We start from the raw sequence: 22833 nt of genomic DNA, 5'->3' as shown, positions 1-22833 counted from the left end.
AAATTATAATTTAAGATCAAAACCTTTTGATTATAGCCAAATATTGTAAATTGACGACTCAAGCCATACCGTCTCTCTCAGATTGTTCTCCTTCCGTCGCACATGCACGAGAAGATTATACTGAATATTAGTCCATAGAAAAGTGCATTTTAGACGCCTGCATTATTTTTATTTTAATAATTACTATCAAGGGAAGGGATTAGCTATGAGGTTAGCATACTGGACTCCCACGCGGAGGTCCCGGGTTCGAATCCAGCAGCTGACCCTTAGATTTTCTCTTCCTAGGAGCTTCTTACAGCTCACTGTCCGGTGATGGACAGTGTTGTCTGTAACGAGAGAACACTGTCCGGAGGCCGGCAGTGCACTGAAAAAAGCTCCGGGCGCTAATGACCTCAGCTGTTGATGCGCCAAAAAAAAAAAAAAAAAAAAAAAAAAAAAAAAAAAAAAAAATAATAATAATAATAATAATAATAATTACTATCAGTTATGAGCGGTTTCTATAAAATCTAACACAATATTTCTTTTTTAACTATTACTGGAAGCAATTTAAGTAAACTTTTCACTAAGAAAATCCAACACTCTAACCACTGAAGCTAATACCTACCCAGATTAAGTTTGATAAACCATTTGTACCTAGATATTCTAGTATTAATCATTACTTGTTCTGTTACAGGTAAGTGGTCTAATTTGAGTAACATCAGAAATAAAGGGGCCGCTATTTATTTAGCTGTGAGTAATTATTATTATTAATTATATTTTTGCCTTTACGTTTGTAGCTACAGCTACGCAATGTATGTTTAATGAAAGCTAAAGTACATAATAAGAAAAGCGTGCTGAAAACTTTTTATTACTCTTAAAAAGGGAATGATGCTGAATGTGATAAGGATCCAGGTTAGACGCTCTAAGTTAAAATACCCTCAGAGTGTGGTTTTAACAGCTAACGCAGCCCTATCTGAACAGCTAGTGGCTTTTAGTGGCGAGAATTCAGGGCTCGAATCCTAAAATTGACGTGGAAATTATTACGGTTAATAGTACTTCTATATTAAAACTTTGGGTACAGAATTTTCACTTGTTTTAAGTCGTTTTCCTTCACAATCTGCATCCATACATCGCTATCGTTCGCTTTTGATTTCCAGACTCGAAACTTTAGGCACTCAAATCATCCTCAAGCTCCTTATTCTTCTTATAGGTCGACCTAGCATTGAACCAGTCAAGTAGCTGTATTGTTTTATTGGGAAATTCGTTTTTGTTTAGTTTTGTCTCAGGAGTTGGTTTTAGCTTGCTTGTAAGATGTCTTTTCAAAGTAGTGTAAGTTTTACATTTTAAAAATCGGAATTAAAGAAATGTATAAGTAGGTAGAACTTTGAGATTGTGAAAAGAACTGAAATAAAAGATGTTGTATACTAGTGTTTCTATAACCAAATTGTTTTTAGTCGTACTATTACACCTTATTTTCTATGAGTAATGCCTATTTTTTTAGGCGTGCATTACGTCCTACTGCCAATTAGGTGTCGTGGACGGAGGCGACTAGCATGCATACTTTACAATCAAATTCTTATATTAACCATTAAATAAAATCCAATGTCTAGAGGTCTAGACACCAGGAATCGAACCTACTAAACCAACAATACATCTAAGCTTTGCGGGTCTAGCCTATAACCGCCTAACATACTTTACTATAAATTTCTCATATTAACCATTAAATAAAATCCAAGGCCTAGACATCAGGAATCAAACCTACTAACCAACAATACATCTTAGCATTGCGGGTCTAGTCTCTAACCGCCTAACACACTTTACTGTAAATTTCTCATATTAACCATTAAATAAAATCCAAGGCCTAGACACCGGGAATCGAACCCACTAAACCAACAATACATCTTAGCATTGCGGGTCTAGCCTATAACCGCCTAAGATACTTTACTATAAATTTCTCATATTAACCATTAAATAAAATCCAAGGCCTAGACCAGGGGAATCGAACCCACTAAACCAACAATACATCTTAGCATTGCGGGCCTCGCCTCTAACCGTTCGGCTACCGTGGAGCCTCCTTATTTCTTTATAAAAATTGAAGGAAAATAAATGTATTTTAAATATTAAAGTTATTAAATTATTTTAGTAAATATACCTGCTTTTAAAAATATTAAGAAATTTAGTTCTTTTCTCCTTCGTTTTGCAAATTAAATTGAAACCATTTTAAGGCAAACTTTTTTATCTAAACTTAATATTTCATGTTTTTAAAAATAAAACATCTCTCCTTAAAATGGTGGTAAAGAAGAAGAAAAAGAAGAAAATTCTATCCCAAATTCTGATGTTGTTTAGTGAGATAGGAAGAGCCTTAAGATTAAATATAGTTCAGTTTATGTTCAACGACGAGTAGGGTAAAGTTACAGGGCTGAGATGTGCGTTAAAAGGCAATTAGGGAATGAAATGCAATCTCTTAACTGAAGTTTGATCCAAATTTCGTAAATTAAGAAGAAGGGCATGCTATGGCTCGAAACTAATGACAATGGCTAATTAGTTTAGTCTATTTATTTATTTATTTTTTTTTGAAATTGAGAATTTGATTTGGTTTAGTGTTTCATTTTAGGAATTACTGTAAATTAGGAATTTATCTAATTAAAAAAAATCTTGAACATCCATTTGATTGGCACTTACTGAATTTCTCCAGTTTTTCTTTCAATTTCCAGTTTCTTCTACATTGTGCCATCTCGCAATTCTCGGAAATTTTTCCAGTCTTGGGAGATAACTTTTTAATAACTCGTGCTCCAGCCTTCCGTTTGTAACTTTTTAGACCAGAAACTGTTTAGTAAATATCTCTATTGGTTAAATATCTGGATTCAGAGGAATAGAAGTGTTATTGGTGTAGAGATCGGAAATAGAGATAACCCTAAATATAGGTAGGATAATGAGTGGAACAGAATTTGACTTTTTAAGGCCGTTAATTTCAGTGCTGTAAGTAAAACAAACATAGAGTAAAATACCTCTATTTTTCCCAGTGCTTTGAGCTTCACAAATACTTTGTTGGTAACAAACAACTCAATAAGCTCTAATTAATTAATGAATTTCTATAATCATTTAGCAATTTGGACTTTGGTCTAGTGCTGGATGCTGTACACCTTTTTGAGGTTTTATTTCGGGTTATCATCTTTGTTCTCAATGAATTTGGTATTAGATATTTCCATTGTCTAAGGAAAAGAACGAAATATCTCAGAATTTTTAGAAATGCTTTTATACATTGTACTAAAGATGATATTTTAAGCAATTCCTGGTTGTCTGATGACTGTTCTAGATCTGAAAGATAGGAGAAGCTAGCGATTTTCACAAATCATTACTGACTTGGAAATTGATTATGGAAATGGACTATCCATGCCTGCGAGATTACAGTAAATTACGGAACCCAGAATAGCAAAGAAGACCGTCCTATCTTGTTCCACTCCAACTAATTTCTAAGAATGATAAAGTCATATGCCAAAGTCATGGACATATTTTCTGCCATTTTTCATTTCCGCTACATAGACAGCTGTCATACAACGAGACCCACAAATGCAAGTACAACACTACGACTTCCTGTACTCTCACAGAACAAACGCATCCTCCACAAAGTGGTCAGGACGATGTTACTCTTAAGACTACTCCACCTGGAGGCTAGAACTGTACAATAGTAACATCAAGAAACTCCAGGACAACATAGGAATAAATTTCTCAGATTAGCTATAAACTCCTCTCATCTTACTACAAATCAACTCACTCCATGTGATCACTTCCTTAATCCCCCGTAAACTTCTGTATCCCAAAGACTGTCTACTGAAACTCGTTTCCACTGGTAGACTAACCCACTCTGCCGCGCACCATAGCCTTCAACATATCCTTCCATACCCTACGACAGACAAAAACAGTTAAACCTGTCCTAATCTAACTTTCTTCTCTAGCTACAGGTTTTTCTATCGTTTTACCCTCCTGCACATTATATCCTTGTCCAGATCTACATTATTTTTTTAATTTTTTTGTAAGAAATGTTTATATTTTTTAATCAAGTTTATCTCTCCACAAATATTTCTGCCGCCATGCTTGGATTCGTCATTTTTTTGTACTATTTCTAGCTGGTTATGTATTTAGTTCCGTTTTCAGAGTTTGGTGCTGCAGGTTTTGGGAGAATTTTGTACTTTTATTGAAAATCTTCCCTGATTAACTAAGTGTCGGCTTAGTAGTCGATTTTGGGGGTATAAAAAATTAACTGATTATTAGTCATTGTTGTGTGGAAGTCAACTTATCCCCATAAATCAGAAGTTCCTATGTCTGAATGGGATAAAATTCCAAAATAGGTCAGAATTAATGAAAAAAAAAGGATACTTTAAAGAGAAAAAATATTTTACCTTTTTTTTGTATTTTTATGGAAACCTAAAAATTTCATCTCTCATAATTTTGCTTTTAAAAGCTTAATGAAAATAATATTTTTTATTATTCAAAAGTCATTTTTTTCTTAACACAATTTTTTAAAAAAGAATTAATTACTTTTTTATGCTGCTAAAAGAGTCGAGCGCAGTTTTGTTTAGGGTTTCCGGGAAGTGATGATGTTTAGATGTTCTTCCTTTACCTGGTTTTGGTAGGAGAGAGGTAGCTGTAAGTTGTGAAGTTGCTGTAGGACCTGGAAAAGATGAAAAAAAGGGGAAGTTTTTCACCTTTAATTAATGTATTTATTAAAAACTTTATCTGAAACTGGTATCACTTTCTTCATATTATTACAAAAAAAAGTTATGCTCATAACTTGATAAAGAAGTAAGCAGCGAATTGTTAGGAAACTGTGAAAATGAGATTTATTAAAATAGATGTACAAAAACGGATGATACACTTTTCTTTAGAGGATAATGTGGTACCAAGAGGAAATAGTTAGTAGAAAGTAAAAGACGTGGCCACAAGAAGTAGAAGAACTTTTGGACAACACTTCCTTTTTCTTTTCTTTTCCTCTCTTCCTTTATTGTGCGAGCGAACAAGGACTTAGCCCAGAGTATGCAAGGAAGAGTGGGCTTAACTTTCTTTTAGGCCAACGCGCCGTCGTCATCCTTTACAGTCAATTTAGCAATTGCGTTAACTTCGTCCGTTCACCCTCTTCTACGCCTTCTTCATTCTCTTCTTCACTTAGCTAACAAGGTTAAAGGAAGACAGAGGGTATCTTCTCTTTTCGGGTTAATCAACTGTACGATTAACTTCTATATAATTAGTGACATGCGCTCTAACCATTTTTCATTTTCTTTTGTTTTATGAAAGACTCTTCTTTTTTCTTTTTTTGTACAAACGAGGCCAAGGCTGAACTCATCTTCTCTCTCACTCTCTCTCTAATTAGCGAAGGAATCAGTGGTGTCTTGTCAGGAAACCAGCGGAGCACCTAAGAAGATATGGACTGCACTGGTGCACTGGTTAAATTTATCGCCATTCGTAACCCTGAAATTCCACTTTCCGCGGGAAATGGTACAAATATAAGTAGTACTCTCTAGGAAATTGCATAGAAATTCTGACTGGGTGTACGTTCAGTACTCTCGTCATGTTTTTTCTTCGTGGAGCCATTCATGTAAAGTCGTCAGGAAATGGTGCTCCAAGTCTTTGTGGCCGGCATAAACCCTTTCATCGGTATGGAGAACCTTGTTCTTTCTCTTAAACTTAATAGGCTCAATTAGTGAGTAAAAAAAAAGTAATCGCCTATTTTTTCAGGCGGGGCTTAACGTCCAACTACCATTTACTAGGTGTCGTGGACGGAGGCGACTAGCGAACATACTTTACTATTTCTCATTTTAACCATTAAATAAAATCCAAGGCCAAGACCGGGAATCGAACTCAGTACCACATATTAGCTTTGCAGGTCTCGCCTCTTAACCCGCTCGGCTACCGTGGCGCCTCAATATAGACTCAATTATATCATTAGTCAAAAAAAAAAAAAAGTTTGTGAACTTACTTACTTCTTAATTGGTACTAATGATCCTTGTCATCACCAATAGTCGAAAACCATTTCAAGCGATTTTGTCCATTTCTTCCTCACCTTCTCCCACCTATCATGCTAAATCATTTTCTAGTTAGCCTTTGACCTTTAGGTTTGTGTGTACCCTATTTCTGGGAGTCATCCAGTCAACTCTGCCAGATTGTTTTTTATTGTGGTCGCAATGTTGTATTTCTTGAAAAGCTGGCGAAACCGGGGCATTTTCGCGGATCCTCTTCACTTCGTCACTTCCTTGGCTCTTTTTTTTCTCAAAACAGGAGCTTATACAGCCTCTTGTGCCATAGTCTATGTCTCACAACTGCTTGTTGGATCTCTGCCTTATAAATTACTTCTTTGTATTTTTTATGAAACGTCCATGTAAAGGTTCTTGCAACCCAAATAAACATCGGTTATTAGCCATCTGGGCTTCCCTTACGCTTAAAGGAGTTCCCTCGCTTGAAACTCATGCCTGCAGAGGATGATGAATTCTTCTTTATTTCCTTCTCGCCTCTAGGTCATCATATAGTTTATTTTAGTGTCATTTATCACGAAACACATCCGATTTACGGCTTCCTTCAAATTCTCAGCAGCGTTCTGGAGAGAGAGAGAGAGGGAGAAAGAGCTGGCCTGGTTTTGGGTAGAAACCAACCATAACCATTTGCGTGCCAAATGTTGCGTTCCTTGACGCCATTTCTAGAAAGTTTGAAATAAAACCATCATCTAAATTAAACCACACTCCACATGGTAGCCGTGAACTTTGACCTTGCATTTCGGCTACTTAGCTTCATTTGGGCACCCAGTCTTCACCGGGTGTCTGATCTTTAGCCCACCTCTATTTACGCTTCAATATTCTTATGATGTATCCATGAATTTTTGTTTTGTTTTTTGTTTAACTTATAAATTAAATAATTATTAACTTTTCTAGTTCTTCTTTTGGCGTCATAAAATAATAATAATAAGAAAAATAATCACAATTATTAATATCTGCTTTAAAATATTACATCTACTTTGTATTAAAACGAAATTTTCCTGTTTAATAATTAAATACAAAGTTTAATCTTACTCTGAAGATAACGCTGCCCCTGAGAATCACAAGAAATGTTCATAATACAAATGTCACAAAAGTAACTCCTTACTCACTATAAAAAATGTATAAAATTGCTTAAAACTCTATCCTTAGTCTCGCTTTCCTTCCCAGAAGAAAAACAAAGGGAAAACTTATTAGTGGGGATGATATTTTCTCTGTGTGTATCTTTAAGAGGGTAGTATGTAAGTGAAAGATGGGAGAGCTGAGTTAAAGCTCCAGGAATAGGTTAAGGTGAGGGAAAGGAATGATGTCGTTCTGCAAGAAATACTTTGGCTTTCTCTCAGTAATTATTAAAACTGCCAAGGAAAAACTAAACTACTACCACCTCCACCACTTCTATCATCAACAACAACAACAACAAGCGAACAACAGTCCCCAAGGTGTAAGAAATATTTGAATTATTAAAAACAACGTCAAGTTCTACATTAGCTAGCTTTAAGATGTCTATAAAGTTTTCTAAAAAAAAAAAGTTTGGGTAAAGAAAAATTTTCCTTCTTTTTAAATATAAAATATCTTCCTTATTAGCTTTTCTTTTACTCAACTCAAATGTTACATTTTTCAAGAATCCAGAAAAAAATAACATTTAAGATACGAGAGTTTTTTTCTTTGCATTAATAATAAAGAAAAAATTTGTGATTCTTATTTTCTGCTTTGGAAATTTTTTTTTACTCTTCATACGCGTTTCAGTTTTTCCGGAAAACATTCTAAGGTTCTCGGACATTTAGTATACTTTCTTAAAGGATTGTCCACTTTTCTTTGAGTGATTTACTCCAAAATAACTTCAAAGATTTTCTTTAGTTTTTGCATGTGTAGGTGTACAACTTTTTTATTTGAAACATAGTTTTCCTCGAAACTTCATTTTAGAGCCCTTCCATGTGAGAGAGGCTGAGGCGAAAGAGTTTATTAAAGGCTATTCGCCGAGGCTGACTGCAGAATTAATCCGCCAAGGCCGTAGGGCTATAAGGATGATTGTAGTAGCCTATTAACTGGCAACTGCAGCGCATGGGCCTGGCAGAGATAGCCTCTGTAGGTTCTGTCAGGAAGAGAAGGAAACGGCACTGCACGTTTTGTGTCAGTGCGAGGGGCTAGTCTGTTACTTCTCGGGGAGGAAAAACCAAGGCTTGTGAGCTTTACCCAAGAGTCGCTCTCCAGCATTAAGAGTCTGATCAAAAAGACAGGTCTGGTGGGTGAGCTCTAGAGTGAGGGGAGCCACAATAGATCCAAAGGTGTCTCAGTGGCGTAGGCCTTGAGGCCGCCCTAGTTTAATCTATCTATCTATCTATGTGAGAGAGGCTTCCTCCTGAACTATCATTTTAGTCCCTGTCCCTTTTAGTTCCTGTTCGTAAGGAGGTTAAATGTGGTGCTACAAATGCTGGGACTAGGATGCACTGTGACCTTTAAGATCCCTTACAAGGTGAGACCCTACTACACTTCCCTTTATTCCTAGATACCTAAAAAAAATATATCAGATTCTGAGTGTGTTCTAGGGATGGTAAAGTCACTTCCAGCACCTAGTTCCTAAATCTCGCTTGTGGTAACAGTATCCCTGGCAATATCCTAACTAGGAAGTCTATTGGAGCATTCTCCATCTCTTCACCGAATCTACAGATACCATTACACATTCTTAACTCAGTTTACTAAATGCTTTCTGAGGCAACAATGAGAAAATGCTTGAAACATGTGTATCATTTTTTACCTCCCAGACTCTACTGGAAACATGGTGATGTTTCCGCCCACTCTACTCCTCCAAAGCTCCCACAAATATTATAAGGTTGGTTCTTCAACCTTAATCTGGATCATCACTCCCAAAGAAAGCTAATTACTTCGCAAGAGGTTCCTTTTGTGACCCAGTCCATTCCTGGGACCATTTATCCTTTACTCCAGATCGCATGACACCTTGGCTGGTACCTGGGAAGTGCTTGCAAGAGATGGGAAGCAGCCTTCTGGGATATCTTGCTCCCTAGCATCGTAAACTTCCTGTAAACCCCCTTAGACATTTACCTTAGATTTCTTGGTGAGGAAATCATTTCGCCTACCTGTCAATATGATAGATACGCATAAGATTGAAAGATTATCTTAACTCCGGCTATAAGTTCTCATAGCTGAGTCTGTTTTACCTTCGGCACCTAGAGAGCAGTTGTCAGTTAGAGAGTCGTGTTAAATATTTGCTGATAAAATTCGTGTTAAATAAATGTTAAATATTACAACAATAACATAAATATTTGTTGATACGCCGAAATGTTATCTAGCGGTGAGATTCTATGTTCTATCTGTTAGTCTCAGACGCACCTTATTGTTCATCATTTCTCATTTCTCCAGCGTACATTTCTTCAGCAAATATTTGATATTTGACTTGATATTGACTCAGTCTGTCTGTTAGTATGACTTCAGATATGTAGGCTTTTTAATAAATAATAATAATAATCAAAGGCGCCACCGTAGCGGAGCGGTTAAGAGGCGAGACCTGCAAAACTAATATGCATTGTGGTATAGGGTTCGATTGTGGTCTTGGCCTTAGATTTTATTTAATGGTTAAATGAGAAATAAGTACGAGTCAAGTACGAGTACGTTTGCTTGACGCCTCCGTCCACGACACCTAGTAAATGGTAGTTGGACGTTAAGCCCCGCCTGAAAAAATAGGCGATTACATTACTTACATTACTTTAATAATAATCAATTAACCAAAGCTTGGTGAAGTTTAGACAGAGATAACTAAACGATCTTTGCCCTACATGCTTCCATCACGGGAAAATGCAGCTCTTATCTCTATTGCTTGTTTATGATTGCTAAATGTTTTATGTGGTGAACTCTGTAGCTGTAAAACTGAGCAACACAAATAAGCCCTAAAAAATGTTATATATGTATGTACTCATGCATGTACACATAGAAGACGTATAAAGGAAATCCACGGCCTCTTACATCCTGTAGTTACAAGAGGAAGTACTAATAGCGAAGTCTGGTTTAACACGGTGATCACGAGTACTAAGGTCATTAAAAAGTTTCCTTGCACCCCCACCACTGGCGGCGCCACTGCTCACTAAATCCTCATCCTCTGCTAACATCGCCCCAGAAATTTCAGGATGGCCCCCCGTTGATGGACACACTACTGAATGATTAAATTTTCTCGCTAAAGTAACCTTGCCAGCCCAGCCCGTTCCTTGATTCCTTCCAGTTTTACAGTTTTAATATTACTTAATTAATCTAAAACTCCAGCCTATATAAACATAACTTTAACAACTAAAACTAGTAAGAAAAAAATTTTTTCATTACCTTTTATTGACGTATTAATTAACTTTTTCCCCCCGGAGCAAGTTTTTGTTAAAAAATACAATGAAGCGATCTAATGATATTCTCTTCATTAATATTTTTCCAAATCAATCAGTTTTCTTTTTTAATTTTGATTAAGTTTAATGCATTAATATTAGTTAATTAATTAATAAAATTAATTTGGGCTCCCATGTTCTTCTGTAAGAAGAATCCATGACTAAAAATTGTTTCAACTCCGTGATTCAAATTACGACAGTAATAATACCATTCTAACTTCCTTTTTAGTTAATAGGCGTGATGATTATTCAGAATAAAGGGAATAATATAGATAAATCAGAAAAAATAATCTGGAATAGATTTAAAATTAAGTGCTTACTTATTTATGAAGATATATTTTACTAAATTTAAAATGTACATATGAATGAGCTGGCCAGCCTAGGCAGAGATGGGAAAAAATTGGATCAATTATATTCCATTTAAATTAAATATGAATTAAATTCAATCGACTAATTTTGGTCGATTAAATTTTTGATGATTTCTGATGATTAAAATAAAATTTAGGTTAAATTCAAATTTTTGCCCATCTCTGGCATAATGGTGTGTAACATCTAATAAATTCTAAAAAATATTAATGAAAATTTAACGCTATAAAATTACTTAAATGATATCAATTGCGATAAAATGTCAATTAAACGCATGCTTTTTCGAAAGTTTCTTTATGGCTGAAATTACAAGCTTAAGTATGAATGAAATATTGGGTACCAGCTGATTTGTGTTCCTTTTAGCGTAATCTGAACCCTTAAACTGAACTTTTTAAGCTGTTGTTTTTTATTTCTTTTAAGGAGAAATTAACATGCTTTGTCTGATTTTAAAATGTAAATACATTTCATTTACTTTGATAAATAATGTTATGTATAAAAAAATTTAATGGCCAATAACATTTTGACGCCCTGCGATGCTCCTGGTCACGCGAAGAAGACCTGCTAGATGTTTCTGTTAGTACTTACGAGGGCCGTTTGAAAAGTCCGTGCAAAAATAAAAACTACTTAATTTTTTGGGGTAAACCTTTTTTATTTTTCAACATAGTCTCCTTTTAGATATATACACTTCGTCCAACGCTGCTCTAGTTTGTTGATCCCTTCCGAATAATAGGATTTGTCCAAGTCTGAAAAATAGCCATTCGTTTCTGCAATCACCTCCTCGTTTGAATAAAATCTTTTTCCCGCCAGCCATTTCTTCATATTGGGGAACAAATAGTAGTCCGAGGGAGCCAAGTCTGGAGAATAGAGGGGATGTGAAACGAGTTGGAACCCTATTTCCATTAATTTTGAGACCACAACTGTTGAGGTGTGAGCTGGTGCGTTGTCGTGATGGAAAAGGACTTTTTTGTGGGCCAATCGTGGGCGTTTTTCTTGCAGCTCGGTTTTCAAACGGTCCAATAACGATGAATAATATGCACCTGTAATAGTTTTACCCTTTCCCAGATAGTCGATGAGGATTATTCCTTGCGAATCCCAAAAGACAGTCGCCATAATCTTTCCGGCCGAAGGAACGGTCTTCGCCTTTTTTGGCGCAGATTCCCCCTTGTTTAGATTGTTCTTTGGTCTCAGGAGTGTAGTGATGTATCCATGTTTCATCCACAGTGACGAAACGACGCTTAAAGTCCTGCGGATTCTTCTGGAAAAGCTGCAAACCGTCCTTGCAACACTACACACGATTTCGTTTTTGGTCAAGCGTGAGCAATCGCGGCACCCATCTTGCAGATAACTTTGTCATGTCCAAATGTTGATGCAAAATATTATGTACCCATTCATTCGAGATGCCCACAGCACTAGCAATCTCACGCACCTTCACTCTTCTGTCATCCATCACCATATCATGGATTTTATCAATGATTTCTGGAGTAGTAATCTCAACAGGGCGTCCAGAACGTTCAGCGTCACTTGTGCCCATATGGCCACTCCGAAAATTTTGAAACCATTTATAAACTGTTCTAATCGAAGGTGCAGAGTCACCATAATGTTTATCAAGCTTCTCTTTAGTCTCCTGAGGCGTTTTGCCTTTCATAAAGTAGTGTTTACTCAACACACGAAATTCTTTTTCGTCCATTATTCGAAAATCACTCGACTTCCTCGATTCAAACGAATGCCAAACACAAAGAAATAGACCGATCTGGCTGAAACTTGGTGTGTGTTTTTCCAAGAGATGCTACTAACTAAACATAACCTCGATACGCGCCAGTGGTGCTATCTCTCTGACTTTGCACGGACTTTTCAAACGACCCTCGTACGGACTTACTTGCTCTGTCTATCTTCCTTTGATATATAATTTGATGTGTAATTTCGGCAGTGGTTTTATATTGTTGGCAGTTAAGAAAAGAAAAATCAAAAATTTCAAACAGTCCATTGATATTATTCACAAGAGTTTCGTATTTCATCAATGGAGCAATAAAATTTTACAAAATAAAGGGTTATGTAATTAGATTTTGGAGTTATTCATTTTATGTCCATTAAGATGATAATTGTATCGTAACAGATGTCACTTGTTGCCATGGTTATATTCAATTATATTCAACCTGATAATTACAATATTGATTTTAGTTTAATATATAACTGCCATCAGATTGAAAATTTGGTAGTTATTTCATTGGTAGTTTTTAATTGAAGGATCGTTATTTTTTTAATTTTGAGTTAGTTGTTATTTTGTAATTACTTTTTCTGGGAGTCTTTACTAAAAATAAATTGAAAAAGTAAAATAAATATATTACTTTAATGAAGATAGGAGATTTAGGAAATTTGGAAAAGTTATTCTTTCGAAAAATATGATTAGATCAGCCATGCTGAATAATATCAGGGATTTAATCCGTCATAGTGCGCATGCTTATTGAATCTCCATGACCGGTTTCGGACATTCATTAATCATCAGAGAAACGTTTGATCAGTTTGGTTCAGAGATTTCGACTTCACTTATACTTCCGTCTCATATCTATACTTGCTCACTTAGTAGTGTGTGACGGAAATAAAAGTGCATTGGAAATCTCTATTCCAAATTAATTGAATCCACATTCTGAAGATGGATTAAAGTGTGTAACTAGTGACGGTAACTATAAATATGTATACTACAAGGGATAAGATCGAGGAAGTTCATCTTTATTTAGTGGATGATTAAAAATTTAATCTATTCTTAGTAAAAATTTCGCTTTTCTTCGTATTTATGTTACGTACATGTGGAAATAATTTTTTTAAATATAAATTTCCCGCACACACGACTTAAACGAACTGAAGTTAACAGACGTTATCGACTACTTAAAAGACTAACTAGACCAACGTTCAAAACTTTTACTTAATAACAAACGACTGATTTACAATTCTATACTAAAACCCGCCTGGACGCACGGTATTGAACTGTGGGGTCCAACGAAACCCTCCAGTCTTCAACGAATTCAATCTCTTCAGTCTAAAATTCTCCGCACTATCGTTAAACAGCTCCATTTTATGTTTCAAATCTAACTATCCAAACGGGAAATTCCGTTTGTAGGTCCAGGTTGCACGAACTCGCTATAAAAGTTTTCATCCAGAACTTGTACTCTCATTCCAATCCTCTTGTCCGCCATTTATCCTCTCATCCCCTTCCAGATCATCCTCCCAGACGACTAAAACGAGCCAGTGGTCTCGGCGATTTTCTCTCTTCTGAGGAGAGTAGCTAATCCTGGGAGACGACTTAGGGAGTGTTATCACTGGGTAACTTCTCCCCCATCAATTAGTGAGTTTGTAGTGGTGTCAGTTATTGTCGTTGTTACTAATAGTGCATCTAGCGCTGGTGTAACTTAACAAATTTTTTTTAAAAAAATATATAAATTTAATTTTTTAATATTTAAATTGCATCTACGTGGTTTAGGTGTAAATGTAAATGAAAAAAAAAAAACACTGATGTGGGTTCTCAGATGGTTCTGGAAACCCAATTTCGAACTTGGGACTCTATCGTAGTACTTTCAATTTTACTACGTGTTGGAGACATTTTTAAAAAATTAGTATGTATTGATCTTTTTTAGATTTTATAGCCAATAAAATTTTAAATGACTTTTGATTGATTGATTATGTCATGTCGGATAAAATCTACAAAATCATTAGCACACTTGTTCCAAAAAAAAAGAAAAATCAAATATAGATAGGAAAACGTTTGCAATGAAATACTGTTCAGTTTTGTAACTGGTGTAAAGTTTTAGTGGGGTACTGGATTAAACCGGGCTTGGTAATTTTGCTAAGTGGGCGCTGCGTGTTTCACAGCTTCCTCGGCAGGCACCCCCAGCACTACGTCACACGGCCGTCCCAGTTTACCCCCCACACCACTGCCATCACCCTGAGATCTGTACACTCTATCAGACATCCCCCGGCCATCCTCGTATCTGTCTCGTCTACATTACTGTTGGCTTGTTCAGTCCCTTCTCTCTTTTATACATATATATATATATATTATAACAAGCTTCTATTTCTTCCTCAACTACTACTCGTAATTACTCAGTTTTACCAAAACGTTCAACTCCCTTCAACCTGACACGCTACCAGACAAACTGCGCCACATCTAACCAGCCAGGGATATCTTCTTGAATAAAGTACGAATGAACCATGTAATTTATTGATTTACGTTCTAAAGTTAAAGTTCACTTTGAAGGACAGGTTGATGTTTTAACAGATCCTTTAAGTGTTACAAGTGAATTTTGAGAGATCAGTTTGTTATTGCTACACAATTTCTGTCAGATAATCAAAACAAATTAATGAATATTAAAAACTACTCGTCAAAATATTAAGGGAAATTATCAGCATAGTTTAGAAATAGTTTTTTGGTACAGGCTACATATTTAATATAAAGAAATTGAATTAAAAATTTGCAATGGAAGTAACACAAAAAGGGGTTAGATGTCAAATTCTTAAAAGGGAAGTTTGTAATAAAACTTCAATCCACTCTCTTTTTGAAGTAATGTTGTTTCAATTTCAAGATCATCTTGAAATAAGGATGTAACTCCTTGAAGAGGAAAAACCAAGGCCTGTGAGCTTTACCCAGGAGTCGCTCTCCAGAATTAAGAGTCTATTAAACGGACGGGATCTGAAGGGCGAGCTCTAGAGTAGTGGGAGCCACAATAGATCCAAAGTGGTCGCAGTGGCGTAGGCCTTAAGGCCGCCCTAGTCTAATCTAATCTAATCTACTCCTGATGATAGCCTTTGTAGGTTCTGTCAAAAGGAGAAGAAGGAAAACGTGTTGAGTCAGTGTGAGGGGCTTGTCTGGCTAAGGATGTTACCCCTCGCGGAGGGAAAACCAAGGCCTGTAAGCTTTACCCAAGAGCCGCTCTCCAGAATTAAGAGTCTGATTAAACGGACGGAGCCTAAAGGGCAAGCTCTAGAATAGTGGAAGCCACAATAGATCCAAAGGGGTCGCAGTGGCGTAGGCCATTAAGGCCGCCCTACTGGAATCTAATCTAATCTACTCCTGATGATAGCCTTTGTAGGTTCTGTCAGGTAGAGGAGGAAACGGCACTGCACGTGTTGTGTCAGTGTGAGGGGCTAGTCTGGGCTAAGGATGTTACTCCTCGCGGAGGGAAAACCAAGGCCTGAGAGCTTTACCCAGGAGCCGCTCTCTCCAGAATTAAGAGTCTAATTAAACGGACGGGTCTGGAGGGCAAGCTCTAGAGTAGTGGAAGCCACAATAGATCCATGGGGACGCCTTTAAGGCCGCCCAACTAGAATCTATCTATCTAAGATCATCTTGACTGCAGCTGCATTCTTTCCAAGTATTATTATCATTATTATTCAAGATGGACTTCATCCCATTAATGAAGTGTCATTTCATTCGAAATTTTACATAGATTTGTTTTTTTTGGGGAGGTCTCCAACGCTGGACATCCTATGGGAGAGGAGTTAGCCCCCACATTTGTGTGGCTCCTCTCAAATGCTAACTTCTCTCCTATTTCTCAATATTTGTAAATTTAAGTCACTTACATAACAACATCTTCGGAGCAGTTTTACGTTTTACAACAGTTTCACAGCAACGTGAACGTTATTACTTTATTCATTAAGTTCTCTCCCGCAAAAATAAATAAATAAATAAATGTAAATTCATTGCGCTTTATCGTGGTCATTAAAAGTTTTCTTACAACTTTCTTAGTTGATATTTCAGTTCTCCTTAGCACTTAAAAATTGTCAACGAAGTGTAAATAATTTGTAAATTTAAAGTGACACCGAAGTTGTAAAGTTAAGATTTCCTTTAGTTATTATTTCTGAATGGTTCGTTGCACACCAATCTGGATAATTGTGTTCATAATTTTTTCTTTAAGAAATTATGTTTGATTGATGGGGATTTCTATTACATCTTAGCATTGCGGGTTTAGTCTCTAACCGCCTAACATACTTCGCAGTAATTTCTTTTATTAACCATTAAATAAAATCCAAAGCCAAGACCGAGGGAATCGAACCTACTAAACCAACAATACATCTTAGCATTGCGGGTCTAGTCTCTAACCGCCTAACATACTTCGCAGTAATTTCTTTTATTAACCATTAAATAAAATCCAAAGCCAAGACCGAGGGAATTGAAACCACTAACCAACAATACATCTTAGCATTGCGGGTCTAGTCTCTAACCGCCTAACATACTTAATTGTAATTTCTCATATTAACCATTAAATAAAATCCAAAGCCAAGTCCGAGGGAATCGAAACCACTAACCAACAATACATCGTAGCATTGCGGGTCTAGTCTCTAACCGCCTAACATACTTCGCAGTAATTTCTTTTATTAACCATTAAATTAAATCCAAAGCCAAGACCGAGAATCGAATGTATTACGAATTTTAATTTTTGGAATTTAATCCAAATTTTTAATCAAAAAGAAATTAGAATTAAAATTAAATAATCAGAATTTTAATTGAACGAATGAAATTAGTTTTAATTACTTTAGACGATTACATTTTTTAAGGTAAGCAACATTTTAATGATTAAATTTTTATAACCACTACTTTGCCAACGGTTGAACAAGGATCGGGCCAATGTACTTAGATTCTGTCCAGCTGGTCCCTCATCTCCATCAATATCAACACTTTTCTGAAACTCGGAACCTTCATTCTACTAGTAAAGGAGCCATTAATTGTGGAAAGTGCTCGGAGAATCGGGAAAAACTTTTGGAATATCTTCTCACTAACTATTGTTCCCTTTGTATTCCCAAAGACTGTCTCAGTGTCTCTCACTGTCCAGTTTTCAAAATGTAACAACATATTGACAGATTATCAACATATTATCAACTCATCAACAGATGAGAATGATAGAGGAATATCGAAGTCCGATCTTTATGATAAGTTCTGTTAATGTCTCTATTGACGTGTCGCTAGTGCTGTTTGGTGGGGCACTATGATCAATAGGATTTTTGTCATTGAAATCTGTAAAACAAAATAGCCATAATACGTAGATAGTTTACTAACGGAATAACAAGTAATACTTTTAGCTTGCAAAGAGTTACCAGCTCACGGAAATCTCTGATATATGAGGAATAAAACACGTCCTCTATATCCGCATTGACTAACCAGTCAGTTCAAAAAGATGAAAAATAAGGTTACATTAAGTTAGTATTCGCCTGCTTTTAGAAGTGGCAAGTCAGTCTAAGGTTGGTTAAATGTAACATTAAGTGGGAATTACTTAATGAATGCGTAAGACTGAAACAATTTCTCACAAATTAAGTAAGGATTGCAGCCTTACGTGGGATTTTTCTAGTCCAGGAACGTCCGACAAAACGAGGTTACACCAGTATAGAATAGCAATGGTGAAAAAAAGTACTTACTTACTTACTTTACTAACATGGAGATGTGTAATAGAGAGATTGACAAAAAGTAGGCTATTCATAAATAGGATACATTTAATGAGATAAAAAATAAGTTAAATATGAGTGCAAGATAGTCCTATATAAGCCTAGTGAGTTGTGAACATGGTTAAATGTGAGTGCAAAATAGTCCTTCATAAGTCTAGTGAGTCGAGAACATGGTTAAATGTGAGTGAAAAATAGTCCTGTATAGGTCTAGTGAGTCCCCAACATGGTTATATACGAGTGTAAGGTATAGATATAAGTATAGATATTGATGTAAGATTGTTCCTTATAAGTCTAGTGTGGACTTTAGAAGGGCATTCGATACCATTGATCATGTAAAATTGCTGCAAAAATTATCTAATATCGGTATTAGTATAAAAATAATTAATATAATCAAAGAGTTGTACAGTAAAGCTAGGGTATTGATAGAGGATAAGAGAATAGAGTTGACTATGGGAATATTGCAAGGAGACGTACTTTCACCTCTGCTGTTCTCCTTGTTTATTAATGATTTGGTGAAATATCTTGAAAAGGAAAATACTCGAGCTGTAACTATAGATAGTAGTAGGGACTTGAATATATTACTTTTTGCTGACGATGTCGTGATTTTATCAAATTCATGGATTGATGCTCAAAAGAAATTAAAATTACTAGAAAGATATTGCAATGAAAATAAAATAGAAGTAAATTTAAATAAAACAAATATTATAATATTTCGGCGAGGTGGAGTAATTAAAAAAATGAAAAAAATAATGTTTAAAGATGAAGAGATAAGAATAGCTGATCGTTACAATTATCTCGGGGTCATCTTTTCAAGCTCGGGTAGATTTAATATAAATACTGAGGCGGTCATAAGGAAAGGCTTGTTGGCTTCAGCAAATGCTAGATCGGTATTGAACAGAGCTAAAAGTAACGTATTGGCAACGGAATTAACTTTGTGTAGAGCATTAGTGGATTCAACATTGCTTTATGCGTCCGAAATTTAGGCTCCCCTCCATTGCTCGAAACTGGAAATGGTTTCGCTTAGGTATTTTAAATGTCTTTACCACTGGGCACGCAATACTCCGAACCATTTAGTTCGTCTAGAGACCGGGTACAACCATATTGAAGTAGAAATTGTGAAACGTATGTTTCTATGGTTAAATAAAGTTAACAATATGCCGGATTACAGATTGCCGAGAATATGTATGGAGAGGTTGCGGGCACTAGATAAATGGCCGGGTAATAAAGTGTACTATAATTGGTTTACCCAGCTAAAAGAAAAGCTAGTGGTAGTGGGCATGCGAGAGTACATGGATATAAATAATAGATGCGCAGTAAAGAGGGTACTAGGAAATCTAATCGAAAAATTTAGCAATCACCATGTTTCGAGAGATGTAGAGGCAGCCATAAACTCCAGATATAACTCCTTCTATAGGAATATAAGTACACTAGGTTTAGGAGAACAGTATCTGGAAATACCGAATAGTTTAAGTAAACGTAGAATAATCAGTCAACTTAGAGTATGTAATGAAAATTATTTTAGGTTATACTGCAATGGCACTTTACATAAGTTTGAAGGGAAAGAAAATTGTACAGTTTGCAATATGCAGAAGCCCGAGAACTTGGTGCATTTTTTGATACACTGTCCCATATATAACAGTTTACGCAATAGTTTTCTCCATCAGTATTTGAAGGGAAATGCAAGTAATGAGGAAAATATTATAAATTTATTAAATAATATTACATGTAAGCAACAGATTAACAATCTATAATGGTATACTGAGGCAGCTTTAAAATTAAGAGCATTTGCGTTAAACGAATAAATAAATAGAATTAAGATGTAAATAGTCGGCAAAGGAAAATATAATTAAATAATCAATATTAATAAAATATAAAAAAGGTTAATGTCTTAAAAAAATAATAATAATTTTTTTTTTTTTGTTTTGTTTCTTGTTTTTTCTTTTGAAATGCTACTTTTGTTTTGGGTACTTATTTATTTTGTTTGTATTTTTTGTTAATAGTAGTAATGTATTTCTGTTCTGTTATAATTTAATTACTGTAATAAGGATAATTGAGAATACTTTTATGTTTGAGATAGTTATTTTTCTGTTTTATTATGCTTTATTAATTTCGTTGCTATCAACTCCTTGCCAGGAGGAAATGTACTCAAGAGGCAAATAAACATATATTCTATTATAAGTCTAGTGAGCCGCCAACATGGTTAAAAATGAGTGTAAGGTGTAACTAGATAGGTCAAGTGAGTCTCAAATATAGTTAAATATGAGTGTAAGGTGTAACTAGATAGGTCTAGTGAGAATCCAACATAGTTAAATAATAGTGTAAGGTGGAACTGTATAAGTCTAGTGAGTTTTCAACATGGTTAAATATTAGTGTAAGGTGTAACTAGATAGGTCTAGTGAGTCTCAAATATAGTTAAATATTAGTGTAAGGTGTAACTAGATAGGTCTAGTGAGTCTCAAATATAGTTAAATAATAGTGTAAGGTGTAACTAAAAAGATAGGTCTAGTGAGTATCCAACATAGTTTAAATAATAGTGTAAGGTAGAACTATATAAGTCTAGTGAGTTTTCAACATGGTTAAATATTAGTGTAAGGTGTAACTAGATAGGTCTAGTGAGTCTCAAATATAGTTAAATAATAGTGTAAGGTGTAACTATATAAGTCTAGTGAGTTTCCAACGTAGTTAAATGTGAATGTAAAAACTGCATTTGTGTTTACAGAAATTGCCACTAGAGTTCTCCACCGGATGGAGTATTAAGTTGTGCTTACAGCCTATTTAATGGCGGCTCATTAGCCCATTTCTCTTTTATCTATTTCATGATTTAACAATACAAATTATCAACTTTCTGATTTCTGTTAACGATAATTGGGTAAAATAGGAAGTATTATTCCAAAAGAAATATTATTTATCTTATTTTTAAGGAGAAATTTTTTTTCTTGTTTTATTCGAAAGTTTATCAAATACCTATGGGAGAAATGTTGAGAAAAAATTTTTAAATTAATTATTTCATTGAAATTATAACGTTCAAAGTAGTGGCCAATCACAATGCAGTACGGTTGCAGACTGTGGGCGGGACATGCCCACCTGTAGTGTAGTCACTCCCACCGCTAGTGTAGGCACGCCCCTTTCAATGGAAACCAGTTATGGCTGGATTAACAACAGTGCTTCAATACTTTTCACTTATTTTTCTAAATCTTTCATTATTTTATCATATTTTAATAACTTTTTTAGTAATTTTAGATATAATATCAATCTTACCGTAGATATTGAGAGAAAAATACTTATAAATTATTTGGTGGAAAAAAATCATTCTCAATTTACAAGAAATTTTTCATAAGTAAGATTATTTTAGAATAGTTTTCGCCAATATTCCACAGTTTCACTTTACTTTCTCATGAAAAGAATCTCGTTTGAACACTCACATGACTTTTTCTTACAATAATTTACTGATATAATTGAATTTTCTTGTAACTTAGAATTGCATAATAAAAAAAGATCAGTTAAATAATAATGTTGCTGTTGATAGACTGCAACACATTCCCTCCGAAGTAAACTACTAATTGAGAGAAAATTACAAGCCAAACTGACATTTAAGCTTAAGCTTAAGCGATTAAATTCTGATTAAAATGCAATCAATTAAATTTATGATTAAATTGTATTTTTAATCGGTGCCCATCTCAGAACTCAAGGCAAAAGAATGCAATTATTTTAACACTAAATTTGGCATTATATCTACAAAACGGTGCTGGTAAACTTCGTTTATATAACTCAAATTATATAGAATTCATACTGGCGCTCTTGAACTGCTAAGAATAAACAACTACACATAAAGTAGAACGAAGTAGAGATCTCTTTATATTTTTATTTCTAGGTTAGTGGATTGAAAAATAGCCCTACTAAGGGCTTGTCAGGATGAAGTGGTATGAGTGAAGATGAAGAGGGTTACAAAGTAAGTAGGTTATCCTTAGGGCTATTCCATGGGAGAAACCAGCTTAAATATTTGTTGTGGATCTTTCACTAGAGGGAGGATTTACAACAAACATCGCCTTCTAGTGTTGGCGATACTCTGATGGTATTAGTGTGCAAGTTCAGCAGTGTGAACCCCATAACTGGGTAGCTAGAGGTGGAGGAGGAGGTAGGTCATGTATGGTGGGATGAGTGTAGAAAGATATATGGTTGTACATGTAAAGGGATTACCGGCTAGAGACGTACAGTGGGGAAATGCTCGTAGACTCAAAGTAGAGCACACCTATAGGAATGAAGATGGTTGTTGTTAAACGTAGGGAACAGTTTATGTCGGCGGTAAGAAGTACAACATCCGTGGAGAGACAGTCAGAGATTATGGGTGGGAGACGTCATTCAACAAAAACCACTACGTTGTTGAAATCTCCTTGCCACTCGGTGGTTTAAGTTTAAATCCTCGAGCTCGTATACATGGTACTGTATATTCCATAAAATACTTTGCATTATATTAAACTTTCGGCAACCATAACTGTTTGTTATATGTATCTTCAAGCCTTTCTTTTGTACGTATCTATCACAACAAAATAATCACCTTCCATATCTCTCCTTTTTAAATGCATTACCCATATTTTCTTTTAAAAAATGGTGCATCTTTACAACTTACAGTAACTGATTTAGAACTACCTGATGGT

The 22833-nt window shown here is 35.3% G+C and overlaps 1 protein-coding gene and 1 long non-coding RNA gene across 2 annotated transcripts in view; both read left to right on the top strand.

The window, feature by feature from the left end:
* Window positions 1–22833, top strand: part of Fkbp14 (peptidyl-prolyl cis-trans isomerase Fkb14) — a 163845-nt gene that overhangs the window by 69940 nt on the left and 71072 nt on the right. The gene's annotated exons all lie outside the window — the stretch shown is intronic.
* The window catches only part of LOC141448519 (uncharacterized), a 48692-nt gene that overhangs the window by 4269 nt on the left and 21590 nt on the right, over window positions 1–22833 (top strand). Inside the window, exon 2 of the long non-coding RNA XR_012455095.1 lies at window positions 674–729. This is a non-coding gene — a long non-coding RNA (uncharacterized lncRNA). The remainder of the gene's footprint in view (window positions 1–673; window positions 730–22833) is intronic.

The sequence above is a fragment of the Rhodnius prolixus genome, unplaced genomic scaffold, assembly GCF_049639745.1.
Source record: "Rhodnius prolixus isolate KJV_2025 unplaced genomic scaffold, Rpr scaffold_2, whole genome shotgun sequence".
Classification (NCBI taxonomy): Eukaryota; Metazoa; Arthropoda; class Insecta; order Hemiptera; family Reduviidae; genus Rhodnius; species Rhodnius prolixus.
This window is presented reverse-complemented; position numbering and strand designations above follow the sequence as displayed.